We start from the raw sequence: 5,317 nt of genomic DNA on the forward strand, positions 1-5,317 counted from the left end.
CATTTAAAATTATCCTCGTAATAAGAAGCATTATCTCCATAATCCTCAGCCACAAAATTTTCTCATGCCTAGTAAGATGGTTAGTCAGCTGATACATGAAAAATATGGAAAGGGTGTAAAAGTAGCAAACATACAGGTTTTCTCAACATTTTTCTTCATCCTTCCTGATTTTAAGAGGCTCTTAGCAAACTCCTAGTAGTAGGAGATAAATGCTAGGATCATGTAGATAATGGTTAATCATCCTCCCCTCTTCTTTTAAGCAAGCTTTAAATGAGCAGAACATTCTTATGAGTACAACCTCTTATACTTTGTAAGAACTAAATTTATTTCTCTTAAACCAAGATCCTGCTGTTTTCAGGACTATTAAGCATCAATCCCTAGAGTGTATTTCTATTCTCATTTCCTCCATTCTCTCCATTTCCTTTAGTTCCCCACATGTGTTTTCCTTCCATCCTTTCTTCCTTGCTGCCCAACAACCCACATCCATCTCTGTTCCATTTGGTGATTTCAAATATGTTTTGACCACCAACTTTTGCTGACCCTATAAATCAACTACCATGCTTTTTACTTCAAAGAGAACAAAACAAAAATAATAAAACTCTCTCTGGAGCTCATAGGAAGAACAAAATTTTTGATGAGTGGACAAGTAAAACAATTTTTCCAATAGTATCCAAATAGTACTGTGCAGAATAAGACAAACACACTATTTTTTTTAAACTTTCTTATTTCAGACTATGTATACCCAACAATGCATGAATCACCAAGCAATCCTTTCCAGTGAATCTGGGGAAGTTCTGTGGCACAAAAACCATCCTCCCAAAGCTAATAGATATGAGGGGGAGAAAGAATATGGAATTAACTACTGATTTTAAACTATTTGCTTTAAATCTTTGTAAAGAGTAATTTCATATATTTACAAGCTTTCACAGGATATATTATACTCAGGGAATGCTAAGATGTCAGAGACAAATTTGAAACTAACTCTATCACTAGAATTGAGATAAACCACAGATGATCTAGCAATATTCAACCCAATATTGTCAGGATATACACAACCCTAAGGTTATAAGTATTTCATGGAAGTAAGTATGAGACAATTAATTATATCCCCACAATCAGTTGGGTTCTTATCAGACACACAGTGTTAAATTCAATTTGAAAAGATGCAATATTTAAAAAGATTCAACATTTTAAAAATAATATTAAGTGAAATAAATCAGACTCACAAGCCTAAATATAACATAATTTCTCTTATATAGGAAACACAACATGTAAATAAAGAGAAAAATAGATAACGGGAAAAAGGAAAATAGATCCTTTGCAAAAGGAAAGGAGACTAAGAGAGGGACAAGGGCAGGGGGGAGATGAGGGGAGGGGATGAAAAAAGAATTACGATGTTCGTGTGTATACATCAACTCCCCATGAGGAATGTCATCACTATGTACTATGAACACGTACCTATAAAAAATAAGAAATTAAAAAGAAAACCTCAGTATATATCTTGAAATTTTCAGTTCAACTAGTTTTAATACAAGAAAATATGACTGGCTTCAAATTTCCTTTAGCAATACAAAATCTGTGAGCTTTATCATATGTTGAAGAAAACAGACAATATGACCCAAAATTGATTTATTTATCAAAGTAAAATACTTTTAAACGTATGTAAAATTGAAAAATAACTGATATTTTTTCAATAAAGATATCTATATCAGATTATATCAATATCTAATGAGACGATAAAACATGTTTAATCACTTTTACTCCATTTTAAAGTCACCTTATTGAATGATACATCATAAAATCAATAGTTGTACACCTAGGAAATTTACCAATAGAGCTCTCTTCCACTGGTGTGTATATTTTAATCTGTCTCATGTGGGTGTCTCTTCCATTTTGGTGATTGGCTAGAACAGCAATCTGTATCATGAATGTGCGCGTTGGCTTCTTGTGATTATCAGTTAAGGGAACGTGAATCCAGCCACTTGGTTCCACCAATTCAAGTTGCCGAATTTCTTGAAGATTATGAAAATTATTTCCTACTCTGACTGAGATCTTGCTTGGTGTGTAGCTTTCATGAGACTTGTAGTCTGCATAAATACATAATGTCTTCACTATTGTTTTTCTTCTGAACTGAATATTCACTAAATGAGGCTGGGAGCCATCTGATTGCCAGTAAGTTTCTAGATTGTCATCTCGTAACTGATCCACACCAAATCCTGGTTTGCAAGATGAGAGTGACCAAACAGCTTGTGACCCAATTTCCCTTACTGTTCCAGTTCTTTCCAACTGCTTAGGATCAGCACCAGGAGGTGTCTTGTTTGGTGTGGTCATTTTGAAAATATTGATGGGGCCTCTCTCTACATTGAGGCAAATCACACTTACAGCTTCCAGACCTGCTTACCACAACTCAGGCTCTCAGGAGCTTCTCCTGAGTGGTGATTTTATGCAATGGCTTCAAGCCACAGTTCTTCACCAGTGCCTCAAAGAAGCATCAGTGATGTGTTCTTTAAAAAGGAGGTAGATTCAGCAAAACACATTCAACCTGTGCAGTCACTGCCAGATGTGTGTCCGAAGGAACCCACAGGTGATTCAAGTAGTTTATGTGTTGCCCCATCTCTAGTTACAGATCAACATAGATGGACTATATATCATTCCAAAGTAAATCTCCCAGCAGCATTAAATGATCCTAGATTACCACACAGAGAATCGGACTTCTTCACAAAAACATGGGGATTGGACTTTGTAGATACAGAAGTCATACCTTCATACTACCTCCCACAGATCAGCAAGGAACGTTTTACAGCATATCAACAGGAAATCTCTCAGAGAGAGAAGATTCATGAGAGATGCAAGAATATTTGTCCTCCTAAAGATACCTTTGACAGGACTCTTTTACACATTCATGATAAATCCAGGACAGATCTGGATCAAGTACCTAAGATTTTTATGAAACCAGATTTTGCCTTGGATGATTCCTTAACTTTTAATTCAGTTTTACCATGGTCTCATTTTAATACTGCTGGTGGAAAAGGTAATCGTGATGCAGCTTCATCAAAGTTGCTTCAAGAAAAGCTGAGCCATTATCTGGATATTGTGGAAGTAAATATTGCTCACCAGATTTCTCTACGTTCAGAAGCATTTTTTCATGCAATGACCTCTCAACATGAATTGCAGGACTACCTCAAGAAAACTTCCCAGGCTGCAAAAATGCTTCGAGATAAAATTGCACAGATTGATAAAGTAATGTGTGAAGGATCACTACAGATTTTAAGACTGGCACTTACCAGAAATAATTGTGTTAAAGTATACAATAAACTGAAGTTAATGGCCACTGTACACCAAACTCAGCCTAAAGTACAGGTGTTATTATCCACTTCTGAATTTGTTGGCGCATTGGACTTAATAGCAACAACACAAGAGGTTCTACAGCAGGAACTTCAGGGCATTCACAGTTTCTGGCACTTGGGATCACAGCTTTGTGAATTAGAAAAACTGATAAGTAAAATGATGATTGCAGAATTTTCTACTTATTCTCACAGTGACTTAAATAGACCACTGGAAGATGACTGTCAAGTTTTAGAAGAGGAAAGATTAGTGTCTCTTGTATTTGGACTTTTAAAACAAAGAAAACTTAATTTTTTAGAATTCTATGGTGAAGAAATGATTATTACAGCAAAGAATATCATTAAACAGTGTGTGATTAATAAAGTTTCACAAATAGAAGAAATAGACACAGATGTTGTTGTGAAGCTTGCAGATCAAATGAGAATGTTGAATTTTCTCCAGTGGTTTGATCTATTAAAGGATATTTTCTCTAAGTTTACAATTTTCCTACACAGAGTTAAGGCAACATCGAACATCATTCACAGTGTTGTTCTCTCAGTTCTTGACAAAAACCAAAGGACTAGAGAACTGGAGGAGATTTCACAGCAGAAGAATGCTCCAAAAGATAATTCACTGGACACAGAAGTGGCTTATTTAATCCACGAAGGCATGTTTATAAGTGATGCATTCAATGAGGGTGAATTAGCACCTGTAGCAGTTGACACTACCTCTCAAAGAAATGCATCTCCAAATAGTGAGCCCTGCAGCAGTGATTCTGTGTCCAAACCAGAATGTACTACTGATTCTTCATCCAGCAAAGAGCAGACATCATCATCTGCAACTCCAGGAGGTGTGGATATTATGGTCAGTGAAGACATGAAATTAACTGATATAGAGCTAGGAAAGCTGGCAAATAATATCCAAATTTTTTAAAAATATTAAAATTGTTAAAAATAGAAAGATACTTGAAGCAACCCAAATATCCACAAGCAGTAGAATGGAGAAATAAATTATGATACATAGGAGAATAAACACTTCACAATTATACCCAAGAACATAAGTGGATCTCTTAATCATGTGGATCAAGAAGAGTCAGATCACAGAATGGATGTATTCTAATTCAAGATATACAGAGTACAAAATAGACAAACTTAAACAATGTGTTTTAGGGTATATGTGTAGGTGATAAACATGTAAAGAGAAGCAAAAAATAATTATCATAAAATTCAAAATGGTTAACATTCTGGAAGAGAGAGGGGATGAGATCAGAATAGAATAGAGAACACTTCTATGATCTTTTTTGGACCTTGATTATAGTAGAAACATTCATTCATGCCTTCTAGGTGGTGTTTCATTACTCTCTATTTTGAAAATAACTAAACAGAAAAATATTGACATATAAGTGTTTCTAGTTTCTTTTCCTCTTCCTATTCAGAAAACTGAATCTTGTGTGTGGCAATTCATCTCTTTACTCTTTCCCACTTTCAGCTTATCACTGCCAGGACAGTTCCTGTATCACAGATTCTAGAGAAGAATCAGAAATGAGCAGGAAAATAGTCCAAAGAACAGAAGGGGCAAAGAGACAAAATTGAGTTTCATAATGGAGAATTTAGAGAAATGGAGGGGAGAGAAAAAGTAATTCCAGGAAGGAGCCTAGAAGTGGTCTAATGGGTGAATCTGCCTGGAAGCCAAGTGATGAGCAAGACAGATATGGAGGAAAAATGGTGAGCACAAAGGTTGCTTTGGTTAGTAAGTACAAAGAACCCCTTTCATATTTAAGATCTGCTACAGGTCAGAATGGCTATGTGGTAGAGTAGGGGTTGGGAAGGACAGGAAGATTGAATCACACCTCTTTAATTAAGCCTGATTCGCATGCTACAGAAACAGGAGGATGAGGATCTGGGACTCATAATGATTACCCCTTAGTGTGGAGCCCAACAGATCAGACTTTTCCCAGAGTGAAGAAGGAGCTGTCAGTGGAAAGGAAGGGAGC

At 35.9% G+C, this 5,317-nt stretch overlaps 2 pseudogenes; one reads left to right on the plus strand and one right to left on the minus strand.

Moving 5' to 3' along the window:
* Positions 1 to 1,750: 1,750 nt before the first annotated feature.
* LOC101719902 (anaphase-promoting complex subunit 10 pseudogene) lies at positions 1,751 to 2,349 on the minus strand (annotated as a pseudogene).
* Positions 2,350 to 2,433: 84 nt separating this feature from the next.
* Positions 2,434 to 4,272, plus strand: LOC101707905 (vacuolar protein sorting-associated protein 54 pseudogene; annotated as a pseudogene).
* The last annotated feature ends 1,045 nt before the right edge of the window (positions 4,273 to 5,317 follow it).

This window comes from Heterocephalus glaber, unplaced genomic scaffold, assembly GCF_053883595.1.
Source record: "Heterocephalus glaber isolate CG9 unplaced genomic scaffold, H.glaber_assembly_v1.0 deba00000809, whole genome shotgun sequence".
Taxonomy (NCBI): domain Eukaryota; kingdom Metazoa; phylum Chordata; class Mammalia; order Rodentia; family Bathyergidae; genus Heterocephalus; species Heterocephalus glaber.